Genomic DNA, 12,867 nt, shown 5'->3' on the forward strand with positions numbered 1-12,867 from the left:
TTAATGCGAAGGATAACTAAAGCAGAGGTGGAAGACATTGTCAAAAATATGAAAAAGAACAAAGCTCCAGGTCCGGACGGTTTCACTGTGGAGTTTTTTCATGTGGGATGGCATTTCTTAGCTGAAGAAGTCGTGGAAGTGGTGGAAGAAGCCAGAATAAACCAAAAAATCTGGCCAGGGATTAATGCAACCCTACTGACCCTTATCCCTAAAACTCACCAGACAGAGCAGGCAGAAGGCTTCCGACCTATAGCACTATGCAATGTCATATATAAAATCATCTCCTCAGTTGTGGCTCAAAGGTTAAAATCGATACTGCCAAGTATCATCTCGCCAGAGCAAACGGGCTTTGTGGAAGGAAGGCAGATATTAGATGGGCTAGTGGTGGCTCAGGAAGTGATTCACACAATGAAGACGAAAAAAGAGAGAGGGATGCTCATCAAACTCGACCTCTCCAAAGCTTATGACAGGCTTAACTGGAAATATCTAGAAACGATCCTCAAAGCTTTTGGTTTCAGTGACAGATGGGTTAATTGGGTCATGAGTATGGTTTCATCGCCAAATTTTTCCATACTGTTGAATGGATCGCCAACACCCACTTTTAATGCCTCAAGGGGTCTGAGACAAGGAGACCCCCTTTCCCCTTTCCTCTTTATCATAGCGGCAGAAGGTTTAGGGCGACTCTTCAAAAAGGAACTTGAAGAGGGGAAAATTCAAGGCCTCAAGCTATGGGGAAATCAAACGACTGTAACACATCAGCAATTCGTTGATGATATAATGATCTACTGTAGAGCAATGTGGAAAGAGGTGAAAAGAATCAAAAAAATACTGGAAACATTTATGAAAGGAACAGGGATGGAAATCAACAAAGAAAAATCTAGAACTTTCTTCTTCAACACCGCGGAACCGGTGGAAAATCACCTAACCCATGTTTTAGGATATAGGAAAGGAGACCTCCCAACCAAGTACTTGGGAACAATGTTAGATTCATCCTCGAGGAAACTTGGGAACTGGAAACATATACTGGAGAAAATATCAAAACGACTGGATAACTGGACCTTTCGTACCCTAAATCTGGCAGCGCGGGTGGTGCTCCTGAAAGCCACCATCCAGGCTATCCCCATTTACTCTTTATCAATAATGGCAGCCCCGAAGGGAACTTGTAATAAATTGGTTGAGATATACAGAAAATTCTTATGGGGGGGACCGAAGCAACAGAGAAAATGGGCCCTGTGCTCATGGAACAGCCTTACCCAACCAAAAGAGAAAGGAGGACTGGATCTCAAGGACCCTTGGATCTTAAATCAGGTGCTTGCGGCCAAGCTTCGGTGGAGGTGGATTCAGGGCGGGCCAGATCTCTGGAAAGAAATCTGGTCATCCAAATACAATATGCCTCGCACTCCGGAAGGAATCCTTAGAAAGCAAGAGATGCCCCGAGGCTCGGATATATGGAATTTAACCATTCAAAACAGAGACCTAATTGACCAGCATATATTCTGGGAAATCAGAGGGGGACAGGTAGCGAAATTCTGGAAAGAAGCCTGGCAACAGAGGGAAAAGCTCATACACAATCAAAATCTGGGCGACATACAGAGAGACGGAGAGACAAGTAACCTTATTACAGTGAAGGATTATTGGGCTGAAGAACAAGATGACCAGGAATGGCGAAGATGGAAATCGACAAAAGTTTGGGCAGAGAACTCCACAGAGGAACAAAGATCGAACTTCAACAAAGAAATGGATTCGAGACGGATAAAGAGAAGAGAAGGTAGAGATATCCTCCGATGGGGCACAGAAACAAAAGGAACTTTCAATATAAAAGAAGCTTATAAAATACAAACTTGGGTGGAGCAAGAGGAGGAAAACCTAAATTGGAAAAAGCTATGGAAAACAAAATGGTGGCCTAAAATAAAAATGTTTGCTTGGTTGATAGGGAGAAAACGGATATTAACCTGGGACAGAATTCAAAAACGAGGTTTCTACGGACCCTCAAGATGCTGTCTATGTAATGAAGGAGAGGAAGATCAAGAACACCTCCTCATAAGATGCCAGACTGCCCAGTTCCAATGGGAAAACACAAGAAAGCTCTTCTCGTCTACAGAAAGGAATCATCGGGATATCATCTCAACCCTGATTGAACGAGGAGAAGGAAACTTCAATAGCAAAATCGTAGGACGGGCTTGGAGCCTAGTGGCAGGGTTTAATGTATGGAATCTGTGGAAGGAGAGAAACAGTCGTATCTTCATGGACAAAGTATCTAAGCCTGAGGATATATGGGAGACAACAGTAAAGCAAGTTAGGGAATCAATCTTAGCAGAACACTGGAATGAGGAAGATTGGACAACATCAGAATCAGAGATGACAGTGTTGAGGAGACTAAACTTAGAGCAAGGGATGACCTACCAGCAAACAAAGCAACCACAAAAACACATGGCGACTCAGAGCCCCGTTAGGTTCCAAAAACCAGCGGAGGGATTTATGAAACTAAATTTCGACGGGGCTGCTAAAGGAAACCCTGGACCAGCGGGCTATGGAGGCATTTTTCGAAATGGACAGGGATCAGCAGAATGGATATACGCAGACCATGGAGGTACAATGACCAACAACGAGGCTGAGTTCATGGCAGCTTACCAAGGTATTAAAATAGCCAAAAGACTTGGTTACAGCAAGCTGGAAATTGAAGGAGACTCCACCCTAGTTGTGGAAACGGTTAAAAAACTAAATCAAGGGAAGAATTGGGACAAGGTCGCCACAAGCTGGAGAAACGCAAGTATCATCCAAGATATTGCTGAACTTCTAAAGGTTATTGACTACAAACTAGTTTCGCATATCAGAAGAGATGGAAATCAACCTGCAGATTGCCTGGCGAACTGGGGATGTAAAGACAACACAGAAAGCATTGACGACAGCTGGCAAACCCAGGCGGCGCTGGCAAGATGGGATGGACTTAAGCAACTGATTGATAATGACAAGAATCATGACGAATAGAGGTAATTATACTCTTGTGTGGAAAAGCAACATGCGAGATAGGCTCGCAATGACGGCAAGTCAGAAAGGCCAGGAGACAGGTGATCGCAGTACCATATCAGGAGTAATTATGGTCTTGAAGGTATGGCAAGGACGGGGCCCAAAGCAAAAATTGATTTCGCAATCAATTCGTAACAGGGGGAGGCGATGTGACAAGAAAGGTGGTCAGGTAACCCGACATCCAACAACAAGAGACGAAAGGGATAAAAATCGTGGCGGAAGAGGAATAATCAGAAGTAAAAAAGAAGAGCGGGCAGAGCCAGTTCGACAAAATATCAGGAGTCAGAGAGACAAAAGTGAAAACATGAAAGAAGGGCAGGGCAACTCAGGCTTTCAGAGGGAAGGTACAACAAAAGACCGCATAGGGACTCACGGTAGAGTAGAAATTGTAGTTGAGAGCTCGGAGGAAATGAACGGTGACCAGGTAAAAGGAAATAGAGGGAAACGCAGCGAACAATGCCAGAGCAGCGTTAAACCCCCACAAGAAAAGGAAAATGTAACTCCGAAGAGCCGGACAAAGAGGGGCAGAGGAAGACCCAGAAAAACGGCAGGCATGGGGGAAGAAACTAGTCGGCAGGCAAGGAGGAGACGCAGACAGCGCACAATAGATACAGCTCTGAATGAAGCAGAGCAAGCATATAATTATGACTCTCACCCGCATTTTAGAAATATAGTAGAGGCTATGGAAGTTCAGATCCTCGAAGATCCGTCTGATCTAGAAATGAATGAATGGTCGGTTCAACTTCATGACCCGGGTAATACAAGAGGAAGGCTCACCTTGTATCGCCGGGCTCTTCACATTTACTGGGTGCTGAAACATCTCCTTGCCAAGGCGATGGAGAAGGTGGCGACAGAAATGGTAGACATGGCCCAGGAAACGGCTGCGGCGAAACAGGGGACAGCCAAGCTAGAGGAGATGGTCAAGCAACAGAACATACAGCTCAAGGAAATAAAGGACATGTTGGAAGCAATGCAGTCCAGCAAAGCTGACCACGATGGTAAAAAGCATGCAGAAATTTAAAGGTCTTGGTTCCTTTTCCCATGTTGTTTTGAACTTGTTAGTCTTTTGTAAGACTTATTACGATGGCCCCTAGGATACATTACTCTAGGTTGTTTATCTATAGTACTGAGGAGAAGCAGAATATGTGGAACAATTTAGGTAGCATCAAACTGTTTAAGACTGCTAGTAATTTCCTGAACTTCTGTTATGAGTTTGATCTTATGGATCACAGGAGTCAACAGACCTGGCTTCCCTGCGGGGCAGGTTGAGACTCCTGAGTTTTGTACTTTTACTTTTTGGATGTAAATAATAAGAACTACCACAGCTTACAAAAAAAATAAAATAAAGCTTTACGCTTTAAATCATTCCATGAAAAGCATGCTTTTGTAATAGATAAAGATAAGGTCTGAGAAGACCTATTCATTATAATAAATAAAGAGGCAGCGAAGCTCGCATTATAGAGGAGCAGGGCCGGAAGCATTACTCCTTAAAAAATTTTCTCTCTGTCTGTTTGAATTAATGGCCTTCTGTTAATTGGAAATTTGTATGCATGTACCAAATAACTTGTTTACTCTGTATCAAAAGTCGACGAAATTGCTTTGTTTTCCTGCATAACGCTTGATTAAAGACTTTGTGATCATTCCCATTTTTATTTCGGTGTATGCAGGCTCTTAAGTTGCCTTAGGAAGTTTTGTGAATACTCTGTTTACACAGAGGATTTACGATATTTTCGTTAAGCGGAACATTGTGGTAGACGTGAAATCTTATTAAGATTGGTTCATACCCATATCGGGTCCGAACCAAATATCGCATCGCATCGGGAAGGGCCTTTAGAACTGTTATGTGAGAGCTCCGACTTACCGGAGCCGAAATATTATAAAGATCAGCATAAAGGGGCATCGGGTCCGAGGGGGCCTTTAGCATTGCTAAGCTCCGACATCCGGAGCCGAAATATTAGGAGCAGCTTTAAGCAACGTCGGGTCCGCAGATCCATTATATTACAACCCCGCCGATACGAACCCGCCGATTTTCCGGACCCGAACCCATTATAGGAAGGAGTGTGAAGAGGCGTCGGGTTCGCAGTGTTTGCGTCGCATATTGGAGGGCATTGACACCAAAGAGTTCGCTGATAGTGATTGCCGATATCGCATCGGGAAAAAGGGAAAGGAAAGGCATTTGCCACGCTGATAGTGTATTCCATAGACTCCTCCATAAAGCCGCCAATAGTGTTCTAAAGTAATTCTTTAGAATTACTGCTCCGACAGCATAAAGCCGCCGATAGTGTTTTGGGGTAATTCTTTTAGAATCACTTCTCCGATGGGAGTAGAGCTGCGTATCAATTACAAGGATTGTAGGGTTGGAAGAAAATCAATGAAGCTATCAGTTTAATGACTAATACGTTCATAGAAGGAAAGGGAGGAGTTGAGCCTGATATCGAGGAAATTGTTGCCAAATTTGGAAGGTTATCCCTAAAGCCTGCACACACTCCATCATTAGTGGTATCAAAGCCATCAACTGAAATTGAATTGAATCTCAGGAGTAGGAGAAGGATGGATTTTAGATTTGGAAGAGGACGAGGACGTGGTGAAGAGGACGTCCTGTTGCAAATGCTGAAATAATGGAAACAGTACAAGAGCTGCGAGCTAGATTGGATGCACTAACTTCATATAGAAACATAGATGATGGAGATGTTAGTGAACCCGAGGTTGAAGCTACAGAGGAGGAAGCTGTAGAGGTTACTCCTGAGATGAGGTTCTTTCAGTCAATGTTGAGATCCACAGCCAGGCCAAAAACCGAGGTACCGGTATACCAAGGAGGATTGAATCCAGAAGAATTGATAGACTGGATTAATGGCATGGAGAAATTCTTCGATTACGAAGAAACAGAAGATGAGAAGAAAGTGAAGTTTGCTATCACTAAGTTAAAAGGCCATGCAGTGCTCTGGTGGGATGGTGTGCAAGCAGAAAGGAAGAGACTTGGTAAGCAACCAATCAAGAATTAGAGCAGGATGGTAGCAAAGTTAAGAGGTAAGTTTTTTCCAAGTAATTATCAGCAAAAATTGTTTAGACAAAAATGCAAAATCTTAGACAGAGATCTTTGACAGTAAAAGAATACACAGAAGAGTTCTATAAGGTGACCATAAGAGCTGGAGAAGCTCAAGATACAGATGAGAAGGTGGCTAGATATATGAATGGCCTGAGGATGGACATTCAAGATGAGATAAGTCTGTTGTCTCCAAAAACAGTAGAGGAAGTTTATCAGATAGCACTGAAAGCTGAAGAAAAACTCATGAGGAAGCAGTCTACCAGAGGGAGAGGGACTTTCAGAGGAAAAGGAAGTCAAGGTGGTAGAGGAAGATCTAATGCACCTAAAGATGGAGCTAGTAGTAGCTCAACCCAGCATGCACCCACAAGAGGTGATGCTAGAGGCAGAGGGAGTTTTTCTAAAGGAAGAGGAGGCAGAGGAAGAGGCAGAGAAATAAAATGTTACAGATGTAACAAGCTGGGACACAGAGCTTTTGAGTGCCCAGAGAATGCAGAAACAAAGCAGAGGAATGCAATTGTTGCTCCAGTTGAGGGAGAAGCACCAGTGGTAGCAGTAGCAGAAGAAGAAAATACACCAGAAAGAGGAGAATCCATGGTAATTAATAAATTCCTACTTAAGCCAGCAAAGGAGATGGCTGAACCGCCACAAAGGAAGACTTTATTCAGGACAATGTGTAAAGTCCAAGGGAAATGTTGCCAAATGATCATTGATAGTGGCAGCACTGTCAATTTGGTCTCTACAGAGGTAGTGGAGAAATTGATGCTGAAGACAACGAAACATCCAACGCCTTACAAGGTGTCATGGTTGCAAAAGGGACATCAACTGTTAGTAAATGAACAGTGTGAAGTAGAATTTCAAGTGGGCAAGTATAAAGATAAAATTGTTTGTGATGTGATGCCCATGGATGTGTGTCACATACTACTTGGAAGACCTTGGCAATATGATAGAGGAGCCATACATGATGGGAAAAGAAACACCTACAAGTTTGGAAAGGATGGTGTCAATCATACGTTGCTGCCTCTGCAAGAAGAAGATGTACCGGGACAGAAGACTGATCCAAAAACCCTGTTACTTGGAGGAAAGGAATACTTGAAGCAGATTGAAGAAAATGAGGTAAATTTTGTTGTAATTTTCAAGCCCAAGGTAACAATGACTTCTACTAAAGTTTCTGATTTACCCATTGAAATTCAAGAAATGCTGGAGAAATATTGTGATATTATTGTTGATGATTTGCCTAGTGAATTACCACCCATTTGAAGAGTCAGTCATCATATAGATTTGATTCCTGGAGCAAGCCTACCCAACAAATCAGCATATAGAATGACTCCTGCAGAAAATGAAGAAGTTAAGAAACAGGTGTAAGAATTGTTTGACAAGGGACTGATCAGAGAAAACCTGAGTCCTTGCGCAGTGCCAACAGTACTGAGCCCAAAGAAAGATGGAGGCTGGAGAATGTGTACAGACTTGAGAACCATCAATAAAATCACAATCAGGTACAGATTTCCGTTACCCAGAATTGAAGATTTAATGGATTGCTTGACTGGAGCAAAATATTTTTCAAAACTAGATCTTAAAAGTGGGTATCACCAAATAAGGATAAGAGAAGGGGGATGGGTGGAAAACTGTTTTTAAGACCAATGAAGGACTATATGAATGGAGAGTGATGCCTTTTGGGTTGTCAAATGCACCAAGTACATTCATGTGACTCATGAATGAAGTTCTTAAAGAATTCATTGGCAAGTTTGTAATAGTATATTTGGATGATATATTAGTCTATAGCAGGTCCAAGGAGGAGCACGTGAGGCATTTAAATTATGTCTTACAGAAGCTACATCAAGAAAAACTATTGTTGAATCTGAAGAAGTGTTCATTCATGAAAGAGGAGTTGGTGTACTTGGGATTTGTTATTTCTACTAAAGGGTTGAAGATGGATCCAGAGAAGATCAAAGCAATTATGAAGTGGCCTTCACCCAAGAGTGTTTTTGAGTTAAGGAGTTTTCACGGTCTTGCTAGTTTTTACAGAAAATTCATTAAGAATTTTAGTAAGATTAATGTACCTATTATTGAGACCATAAAGAAGGATAAACAGCCATTTAAATGGACTGCTGAAGCAGAGAAAAAATTTCAGCTGTTAAAGAAGAAAATAACTGAAAAGCCTGTTTTGGTCCTCCCTGATTTTAACAAATATTTTCAAGTAAAGTGTGATGCCAGCGGAGAAGCAATTGGAGGAGTTTTAAGCCAAGAAGATAGACCAATAGCTTATTTTAGTGAAAAGCTAAATGATGCAAAAAAGAAGTATTCTTCTTATGATAAGGAGTTCTACGCAGTTGTGCATGCATTAAAGAAATGGAGGCATTATTTAATGTCAAAAGAATTTATTCTTTATACAGATAACCATGCATTACAGTTTATAATGCAGCAGCCAAAGCTCAGCCAGAGACATGCTAAATGGGTAGAATATCTTCAAGGTTTCTATTTTGTGTTGAAGCATATAACTGGGCAGTCAAACAAAGTTGCAGATGCCTTAAGTAGGAGAAATGTATTGCTTCAAGAAAGTCAAATCCAAGTGTTGGGTTTTGAATTTCTTAAGGAATTATATGAGACCGATTCAGATTTTAAAGAGGCATTTGAGGCTTGTAAAAATCCCGTTTTGGCGGATAGGAGCAAGTGGTTGGATTATTTCCTACAAGATGGACTATTATTTAAAAAAAATCAGCTGTGCATACCAAACTGTTCAATGAGAGAAAATTTAATCAAAGAGAAACATAGTGGAGGACTTGCAGGACATTTTGGTGTAGAAAAGACTTTTGAACAGCTCAACAGATTTTATTTCTGGCCGAAAATGAAATCTGAAGTAGAGAAGTACGTAAGAAATTGTAAAGTCTGCAAATATGCAAAAGGAAGGAGTCAGAACACAGGGTTGTATATTCCATTGCCAATTCCAGATAGGCCTTAGGATATGGTAAGTATGGATTTTGTGCTGGGATTACCAAAGACTCAAAGAGGTTATGATTCAATTTTTGTTGTAGTAGACAAATTTTCAAAAATGGCATACTTTATTCCATGTTATAAAACTAGTGATGCTTCTCACATTGCTAATTTGTTTTTTAAAGAGATTGTAAAATTGCATGGGTTTCCCAAAAGCATTGTCTTAGACAGGGATTCAAAGTTCGTTGGACATTTCTGGAGAACACTATGGAAGAAGCTGGGGACTAAATTAATTTTCAGTTCTGCCTATCATCCACAAACTGATGGACAGATTGAAGTTGTGAACAGATGTTTAGGCAATCTTTTGAGGAGCCTTACTGCAGAACATCCAAAGCAATGGGATCAAGTGTTAGCACAAGTTGAGTATGCATATAACGATTCACCAAACAGGAGCATAGGACAAAGCCCATTCCATATTGTTTATGGGATGCACCCAAGAGGAATATCTGAATTAAGGAATTTGGGAAAAGAAGAAATGAGAAGTGCAGAGGGTGAAGACTTTGCTTCAAAAATGCAGACGATACATGAACAGGTGAAACAACAGCTGCAGGATAGCAACATCAAGTATAAAAACAGAGCAGATATGAGGAGAAGAGAGGTGAACTTTGAAGTTGGGGACTTGGTCTTAGCACATCTCAGAAAGGAGAGATTTCCAAAGGGGGAGTATAATAAATTAAAATCCAAGAAAATCGGACCGTGCAGAATACTGAGGAAATTCTCTGTAATGTTTATGAAATTGAATTACCACCGGATGTGGGAATATCACCAATTTTTAATGTTGCAGACTTGTATAAGTATGAGAATGAAGCTGCAGATGATACAACACAGGATCAGGAGACTCCAGAGATTAACTGGGTAAAACAGTTACCCATAGCAAAGAATTTACAGCCATAAATAATTCTGGACAAGAAAGTGCATAAGAAGACAAGGGGACGAGAGTACTTCCAGTATTTGGTAAAATGGAAAGGACAGCCAACCGCTGACGCTACTTGGGTTACAGAAGACGTCCTACAAAAACTGGGCAAATTTGTAGACGAGCTCATGGACAGGAGCCCATGAAGAATTTTGTCCTCAGGAGTCTGATGTAGGAGCATGTGACTAAGAGGGAAAAAGTCTTCCAACTTATTCCAAAAAATCCAAAAAAATCTATAGGAAAGGGAGTGGGGTCCTTTAGCTTGCAATTTCCATGTTTCTTTAGTTCAAGATAGAGTAAAAATTGAAATAAAACATGCTAATTATATCACAGATGGATAAGTTGTAATAAAGCTTTACGCTTTAAATCATTCCATGAAAAGCATGCTTTTGTAATAGATAAAGATAAGGTCTGAGAAGACCTATTCATTATTATAAATAAAGAGGCAGCGAAGCTTGCATTAGAGAGGAGTGGGGCCAGAAGCATTACTCCTTAAAAACTTTTCTCTCTGTTTGTCTGAATTAATGGCCTTCTGTTAATTGGAAATTTGTATGCATGTACCAAATAACTTGTTTACTGTGTATCGAAAGTCAATGAAATTGCTTTGTTTTCCCGCATAACTCTTGATTAAAGACTTTGTGATCATTCCCATTTTTATTTTGGCATACGCAAGCTCTTAAACTGCCTTAGGAAGTTTTGTGAATACTCTGTTTACACAGAGGATTTACGATATTTTCATTAAGCAGAACATTGTGGCAGACGCAAAATCTTATTAAGGTTGGTTATACTCATATCGAGTCCAACCAAATATCGCATCGCATCAGGAAGGACCTTTAGAATTGTTATGTGAGAGCTCCGACTTACCAGAGCCGAAATATTACAGGGATCAGCATAAAGGGTCGTCGGGTCCGAGGGGGCCTTTAGCATCGCTAAGCTCCGACAGCCGGAGTCGAAATATTATAAGGAGCAGCTTTAAGGGACGTCGGGTCTACAGATCCATTATATTACAATCCCACCGACACGAACCCATCTATATTCCGGACTCGAACCCATTATAGGAAGGAGTGTGAAGAGGCGTCGGGTCCGCAGTGTTCGCGTCACATATTGGAGGGCATTGACACCAAGGAGTTTGCTGATAGCGATTGCCGATATCGCATCAGGAAAAAGGGAAAGGAAAGGCTTTTGCCGCGCCGATAGTGTATTCCATAGACTCCTCCATAAAGCCGCCGATAGTGTTCTAAAGTAATTCTTTAGAATTACTGCTCCGATAACATAAAGCCGCCGATATTGTTTTGGGGTAATTCTTTTAGAATCACTTCTCATATGGGAGTAGAGCTGCCTATCAATTACAAGGATTGTAGGGTTGGAGAAAAATCAATGAAGCTATCAGTTTAATGATTGATATGCTCATAGAAGGAAAGGGAGGAGTTGAGCCTGATATCGAGGAAATTGCTGCCAAATTTGGAAGGTTATCCCTAATGCCTGCACACGCTCCATCAGTAGGTCTCTTACAGAAAGAAGGAAGCCACTTCATTCATTGAACTTTGGTCATTATGTAATATTGAAGAAACTTGGTTGAAGGAAAAGAGCGATGTTGGATCAAATGAACAAGTTCAAGCATATGATGCCATGTTTAGGATAAAAGAAAAGTTTGGTCCTTTGAGAAAGAAGAAGATTGATATGTCAAAGATACAATGTTATGAGTGTAATGAATATGGGCACTACAAAAGTAATTGGCCCAAAATCAAGAAGGACAACAAGTAGAGAAAGGAAAAAAATAAATCCCATGTTACCACAGAAGTGGAAGAATCAGAAAAGAAGAAATCAAATAAGGAGAAAGTGAAAGATCTATACTATGACTTAGATAATCTCCTTCACTTAGTTATTTTCAGTTATATCGGAAGCATCACAAGTATGATAGGATGTATTATAGCAAGATATAGAGGACATCATCATAGAAGAATGGAAGGATAGTTGAAGTAGAAATTCTACATGGTTATAGCAGTCATCATGATAGAAATGGAATCTCCATTGAAGGCATATAAGGACAACCAAGTAGAAGTATGTATGGTTGGAGGAAAGTCATATAGCAAGATAAAATATAAAGAAATGTCATCATACATCATTATTATAAGGGAGCATTTGTAGAATGAGGATCATCGAGATCCTCCACCAGAACCTTTATAATAAGGTTCACCTCTACTTGAAAGAAGTAAGTGTCACGTTGATTGTCTACATTCCATTGTGTGTGGGATACATTGTTTAGAAGGATGATGGTATGGTTACAAAGGAGTGTAGCATTTAAAGTTGGTTGAAGTACTTTCATCTTCAAGAAAGGAAAGGAAACTACTAGATGGAAGTCTAGATGACCAAAAGGAGGAAGAGGTATGTATATATTTTATAAATATAATTCATATCATCATATAGTTGTAGAAAGCATGGTTGAATTCTCTATCTCATGAGAATGATTGAAGCAGAAGGATCTCTTCCATTATAATGATGCATGAATGCATTTAGACAATATGCCTTTGAATCTTATACATATTGATAAGATGAAATCAACATAATATGACCTCATATGGAATTTGAGGTGGTTGAAAATTATGGTTCCTATGATGAAGGAACTATGTATAGAAATTTATAGGGAAGCAATATGTGGAGAAAAGGATAAGAGTTCGTGAAAGATGCAACTATAGTCATATAAGATAAGATATGTGATCAACATCTTATAACTAGAAGAATTAGCTATGAAATCTCCATGGTGGAAGAAGGTATGAAGACCCTATTATGGATACTGCAAAAGAAAATATTTTTGCAATGAATGTCTTGGAGATGGGTTTATACATGTCTAGGGTTATGTTGTTGCAAGAATAAAATTTCATGATTAAAGGCC

The sequence above is a fragment of the Pinus tabuliformis genome, chromosome 1_1 (assembly GCF_031772625.1).
Source record: "Pinus tabuliformis cultivar Carrire ecotype Pingquan chromosome 1_1, CPIR1, whole genome shotgun sequence".
In the NCBI taxonomy this organism is placed as follows: Eukaryota; Viridiplantae; Streptophyta; class Pinopsida; order Pinales; family Pinaceae; genus Pinus; species Pinus tabuliformis.